Below are 7,538 nucleotides of genomic sequence, written 5' to 3' on the forward strand. Positions count from 1 at the left end.
CAGAAAACCAAGAGGCATATTTAATCACACACAATCAAGTGTTTTATTATTACTATCATTATCAAGAAAAGAGTTCTATGGAGAGGAGTAACAAAAAAAACCAACAACTTCGAATTTAAAAAAAAAAGTAGAAGAGAAAAAAGACTTAAAAAGATTTAGTATTATTTTAGATCTCCAACATAAAAAAAAATGGGGGTTAATGAAGGAATAATTGAGAAAATAATTCAGGCCAGGAAGCAAGATGAACAAATTATAGAGTCATTATAATATGGAGGAACTGTGTATCTGGATGGAGAAAAAATGTTTATTTTGTTCAAATTAGTGCTGGCCAGATGAAGGAAGGCTTTGATGTCCAAGCTAAGAAACCAAAAATGAATGTAGACATTTTCATTCTCTTAATGATCTTAGAGAACCCTTCCGATTCCAAAATTCTATGATCCTGGATGTTAAACAACTCACAGTTTCTTGAAGTATAAATAGTTTTCTACCACAATCTATTTTAAGGGGTGAACACATACTCAGCGCCTAGTTCTGGAAAAACCTGGTTCCTAACAAGGCTCTACCTACGTGAGATAAAGGTGTGAATTACGTATTTAGGGTTTCCTTGATCTTATTTCTATCAAAAAGCCACTCTTAAAAGTTTTTCTGTACGTGAACAAATTTTAAAAGTTAGTGAAGTTTCTGCATGTTCAAAAGCAGTGAAAGAGAACACCGTCTCACAACAAGGTGCATTTGTAGAGCAAGGCTTTGAATTTGGCTGTGCATCCCACTGTACCTGTTTGATGAGAAATCCCACGAGTTCCTTCAAATTTCTTGAAGATACTTTGGAAACTCCTTCCATAAATGGTCCTGAAAGACTTCCAGGGAGCTCAGCTGATGCCTGTTGAAAGAATGAAGTAACAACACAGGTGAGGGTAACCAATTACATGCAGAATTCTTAAGACCTTTGTAGAACATAATAGTTTAAATTTATGAATTATGACAAAATAGTTTTGGAGGCTAAAATAAGAGTACCCGGGCTGTGTATTGGGCAAAATTATGCTGCCACATCTGTCCAGCTGAAATCTAAATTCAGAATTACTGTTGTGTGTAAAATGAAGACAATAACATTTAATTACTTGACTAAAAGAAAATGCCGCAGCATGGGAAAATATAACTTCACAAAATAAGGATTAGATTAAAACTGTGGGCTATCACCCACTGCTTCAGTGGCTCCTGTGAGCTCGACAGCTTTTAAATTGCTTAAATAGTTAGTAAGGTGACTGTAACATTGACCAGCAAATGACATAAATCCAGAATTAATTATAAAGACTTAAGCAAAAAGAAAAGGGTTCACAATCCAGGTTTATTGTAAGATGTTGACATAATGAAATTTTAATCAGTTTGTTTATTTAAGAAAGAATTAATTGCCTATCATATTGCAGAAAATATAGTACTGTAGTAAAGTCACCTGACTTCAGACTATTAATTAAGTGGATCATTTGTATTTTAATTTTCTTAAATAATTGATATAGTCTTTGGTTTTTATCAGGTCTGTGTCCAACTTGTCACATTGACTGAAATTAAGCAATACTTGATGAGATTTCTGAAGGACATTTCTTATGGAACTCCCTATTATTCCCATTTCCAAACCTACTGAAACATCACTCTCCCACATAGTTTGGAGTAAGATGTTATTTATGACGTGGCGAGGGGTGTCGTAGTTAGCTGGATGCCCCTGTGACGTCCCACAGATCAGTGATGAAACCACCCACTTACCGATTGACTTTTAACCTTCTCTAACTGACAAACCATGATTTATTTTCATGCAAAGAAAATGAGCTACATGTACAACCAGGTTTTTGCATGAAGCCTGAGTACATGGCACCTGAAAATAACCATTTCCTAGAAACACAGTATGTATAGAATTAGTGTTTACCATGAAAGAAATCATAAGGCATTAATGTGTACAGCTGGAATATGTATTTTTATTGTTCTTCACAGGCAATTTCCAAATCAGTCTCCGTCTGTGCAATATTTTTTATATAGGCATTAAGTCTACAATAGTACCAAGATTTTCTTTGCTAACCAAGATTTATTCCCTTCTGTATTGTGTCCTGAATTTAGTATAAGTAACAACAAAATGGAAATTAGATAGAGTAAATGAGATTTGCTTCATGGAAAGCAGAATTCCATATACTCTATTAGTAATTATAAAAATTATTACTTGAGCAAATTTTTATTAAAATCTCCAAACCCACCCACCTGTGTACTAGATATTGCTTTGTAAAAAATAATATTAGCATATTTCATGGAATGTTTAACATATGCCAGGCGCTGTTGTAAGTGATTTACACTGTACAAGGTTTATCTCCTATTTAGTCCTCATGACAACTTTATGAGATATTATTCTACAAATTACAAAGAGGGAGATGCTGAAGCTTTGAGTCAAATAACATTCTGGTGGTACAACCACTGCAATGTAGTGTACTGTATTAATCATGTTTTTTTTTTTTTTTTTTCTACATTTTATGATGCTCTGACCTTGGGGTTTTGCAGACCCAGAAAGGGACTGGCCCTCAGAGGATTAGCTAGTTCCTAATGATAGCAAACAACTTGCTAGTGAGCACTCCTTTGATATGTAAAGCAAACAATCCAGAGCCCATACTCCAGCCACCTCCTTTATCAAACTTTCACACACCAAGCCAATCCTCCCCATGATATAAATTACCCCAGAGTGAGGTACCAGACAACTGGGACCACTCTTATAGTCCAGAGCCTGTCAAAATTATTCCAACTACCCAATCAAAAACCTTCTCAGCTGCTTACCATTCCTTCCCATGAAAGTCATAGTGAAGACTCTGGCCCATGACAGACCCAGTGAAGGCTCTGGCCGTCTGCCTACTGACAGACCCTCATGTTTCTCCATGTGGCTCTGCATAGGATGGTGTGTCCGTCCTCTTGGAAACTGTGAGTAACAAACTATGGTGATTTTCAATGGTGATTGTCTTCTGATCTGCTGGCCTCACCATACCCGAATAACATAAAAACTCCTGAGAGCATTTTAAAATATGTACCCAGGGTTGAGCCAAGGCCATTTACACAATCCCATCCCTCTTTTAAGCCCAGCAGTGGTGGTCGTCTTCTTTTTCTTCTAATTTAATTTTAAATTTAAAATAAAGATTTACAAGAAGTCACACACACACACACAAAAATGTACAGGGAGAACTCATGTACCCTTCATTCAGCCTCCCCCAATGAATACACCTGGCCTAACTAGAATATAATGCAACAACTAGGAAACTGACGTTAGTACAATCCACAGAACTTATTCAGATTTTACCAGTTACACATGCACTCCTGTGTGTGTACATGTGTACCCATGTGTAGCTCTATGCAAGTTTACCACGTGTGTGACTTCTGTAACTACCACCACAATCAAGATATTCAACTATGTTGTCACCACAAGGCTTCCCCTACCCCTCCCCATCCCTGACCCCAGGCAACAACTAATCTGTTCCTCATATCTGTAAACGGTTATTTCACAAATGTTATGTACATGAAATCATGCATGTAGTATGTAGCCTTTTGAGACTTTCTTTTTTTATTCAATATTATTTCCTTGTGTTTAATTCAAATTGCTGCACTTGTTTCTATTTATTGCTGAGTATTACTCAATAGTGTGGATGTACCACCATTTGACCATTCATCCAGTGAAGGACATCTAGGTGCTTTCCCATTTGGGGCTGTTATAAATAAAACTGCTATGAGCATTTTTGTACAAGTTTCTGTGAGCTACATTGATGGCCCCCAGTGAAACACACCTCCAGTTATTCACACCCTTGTGTTGTCCCCTCCCCTTGAATGTGGGTTGGCTCCGTGAATCAATTCAACAACAGAAGCCAACAGCTGTGGCCCTGCTGGTTCAGAGCCAAAGCCTTGGGAAGCTTCTGTTCTGGCTCTTTTGGAAGTCAACTACCCTAAGAATCCAATGCTGTATGAAAATCCAAGCTAGCCACACAGAAAGGCTTAGGGGAGAAGAACCGAGAAACACAGACATAAGTGTGAACCAAGGCTACTGGCCACCGATACTGAGTCCCAGTTGACAGTCAATACCAATTCCCTGCTGGAAATTGGAGCTGTCTTGAAACTGAATCCTTAAGCCACCCCCCACCCCAACACAATTAAAGCAGACAAACTACTTGCAAACTTCTGACCAAATGGCAGAATCATGAGCAAATAAATAAAACAGTTATTATTTTTAAGTCACTAAGTTTTGGGGAGGTTTGTCACATAGCAATACACAACTGGAACAGAAATACACATCCTGGTATATCGTAGGTCCTCCATACTTGCTAGTTTTTTCATTAATTTGCTAAAATTCCAGGATGTTACTTCAAATAAGTACCAACTTTATGCATTTAATAGGTAAAACACAACAATGTATATTACATATAGCACACATGAATATGGTATCTGAATATTCTAGAAATCCTCTAGATCAGTAGTCACAAGATCTGAGATCAAGCTATAGCTCTGTCACTGTCATTCTTTGAACATCATGTATCATGGAAAATTGTTAGAATGAAACAACTAATACAAAATTATTTTGTATACTATAAAACTTAAAACAAATAGATGACATTTTGTAGTGACTCACAGTTTAGTTGTTGGTTGATAAATAGGTACAAAGGAAACATAGATGTTAATTTTAGCCTAATGAACAATGAATTTATACCACCATCATCTTTATTATCAAAGTTTTATAGTATGTTTAGATACTATACAGAGTGTTTTATTATAATTTCATTGAATTATATAGAAATTTACGATTTTAAATAAATTGAACTTATAACAAACTTTTTATGAAAACCCAGGTGACTAGTAATAATATTACTATTATAAATTCAATAAAGTATCACAAAATATAATTTCATTTTATTTTTAAATTTTACTTAATTGCAACACAAGAGAGGAGAGTAATTAAGCTTGATGGCCCAAACACTCCTAGTAATGAGTTTCAATTGTCTTCCTTTTCTTTTTTTTTTCTGCCAACAACAACAACAAAAAATTGTGACTTGACAACATCTGATATAGAGGCCGACCTGCACTTTCCACATTTGTTTGTTTCTAAGCTATTATTGGCTCACTTTCATCAGTTAGCCCAAATAAAGTGCAGGTTAATGTGGTTACATGTTACTGGAGCTCCCAAAATAAGGTTACATAAAGCAGAAGATGGAAATAAAAGTTTACAACACGATTCCTTCTGCTTTCTTTCTTTGAAAGTATGCATACTTTCTATGGAAAGTATGACAGCATTGCACATTCAACTTTTTGCATATTACTACGCCAAGAAAAAAAAAATATATAAAGAACATGACAAGCTAAAAGAAAAAAGAAAAACAAGCCAGAACAAATTCTAGTTGTTAATTATTTCCTAAGGAGTTCTCTTCGGGATCCGTGGAGAAAGACATCATAAATGGTGTCCAAAATCATGTTTTTATAATGTCCAAAATTTGGAAAATTTAAAAAAGTGAGGTTTTTGGATTTATACTGCCCTGGATAAATCAATTTGTGGCCAATTTTTCTCCTCACCTAATTTTCCAGTTGTTTTGGTGTAGGATATTCATGATTTGTGTTTGATGGTCCTCAAAGTAGATTAAAAGCAAGTCAGTGACAGAGCACAAATAGATATATTTAGTTCATTTACTATAAAATTTATTTCAGAAAAACATCGTCACAAACATTAGGTGAATAAGAAAAGACACTAAGAAAACTAAAAAAAAAAAAAAAGGTTACCACACATGTGCTATTTAGAGAGCCCTTTAATCGTAATCTTCCATCACTAAGATCATTTCTCCTCTGTGTCACATTCTTCTCACAAGCTACACAATTTAAAATTGTTTTTGTTTGGATCTTGGCCTGGAACTTAGAGTGTTTCTGAAGGGATTTAAGGCTAGAATCTATTTTTTTAAAATTTATTTTGTTTATAAAAATGAGATTATAATGGAGAAGAAGGGATTAACAAAAAAGATTTGAAGCTGAATTAGAACATTTCGACATAATTGCTCAGTTTATAGTATTTTGAAAACAGTTCAGTTACAGAGTGCTTAATAACCGTATGTTATGTATATGTATAACATATATAAAAACATATAATACACACAATATCTTAATCAAGCCACCTTCTGAATATACAAATTGTGTCACATTAGAAACACTAGGTAGTAAAATAATCAAATATGCTTATAACTTTGACCAAAAGACTTTGGATGGCTAGAGGGTGGGGTTGATAACTAACTAATTGCCTAAGTTCTCCACTTTTTAAAATTTAGTTTTGTATATGTAAGCCTTACCACCAAATCACTATTTCTCCAATTCTGTCAGTAGAATAAATGTCTTAAATAAATCTACCTAAAACATAATACAAACAGCAGTGAAATTGAGGAGAGGAAACTTTTAAATTGCTCAATATTCCATTTATAGATCTATAGTCTTAATAAATTATGAGTATAAACTTGACTTTTGTTTAAAAAAAATCTTCAAGATTTTAGATATATATTTAAGAGTAGTCTAGATCTCTCTTTGATCATATGCTTTTTAGTCAGTAAATGCTTGTACACACAATATTATATATAGTATATTAGTACGGAGAATGAATATGACTAGTTGGCAACTAAATAGTCAAAATTCGAGTATGTTTACTTAATTTAATGAAACTACTTAACTGGAGAAAGAAAGCGACTTTTGATGAGTGAAAACTATTTTGGATTTACTATAAAAAAAGGAATTTTAAATGAATTGTAACATTTTCATACATGGCTTTAGTCTTAAACTATTATGGCTACAAAGTCTGTACCATCCTTAAGATTATTTAAAAATAAAAACTGAAACCATCAAATGAACAAACAAAAAACTACTCGCTAGTATTTTTTTTTCTAGTCCTTTTGTATTGTTATATTCTACCACTTAAATTATTATTTCACCTGGGAATTAACTTGATGTGACTTAAGTTTTATTCCTGTTAACCAATTTTCCTAACTCTATAATCAAATAAAACACCGTTTCTTCAGAATTTTGAAATGTCACTTTTACTATAAACTATGTCACTGTATGGAATATCTCTCTCGCCACACCATATCTTTCTAGCCCAACTCACACTCCAGTCATTGCAGCAGCAACCAGGTGAGTGTAATTGGACTGCAACTTGCAGGGGTTGAAAACAGAAATTTCTCGCTTTTAGCCCCAGCACTTTTTCTGCACAATTGCATAGTATGCTTGGTGAAACCATTCAGCCACTGTGACACATGCACACACCTACACATGCACCACGTACAAGATAAATGTGAGACAGGAAACTTTGGATAAATACTCTGTTCTTCTGTCTCTCAGTGGAGACAATATATTCTACATGGCTCCTCAGAGTGACCCCCCCCAGTGGGACCAAACCCCAGTTGCCCATTGAGTTATCAGTTAGATAATGCATCCTCAGATTGGCTTTCCTTCTTTCCTTGTTCCAATCTTCCAGATTCCCTGCTTTTATCCTTTGGGACGACTCC

The sequence above is a fragment of the Cynocephalus volans genome, chromosome 16, assembly GCF_027409185.1.
Source record: "Cynocephalus volans isolate mCynVol1 chromosome 16, mCynVol1.pri, whole genome shotgun sequence".
In the NCBI taxonomy this organism is placed as follows: domain Eukaryota; kingdom Metazoa; phylum Chordata; class Mammalia; order Dermoptera; family Cynocephalidae; genus Cynocephalus; species Cynocephalus volans.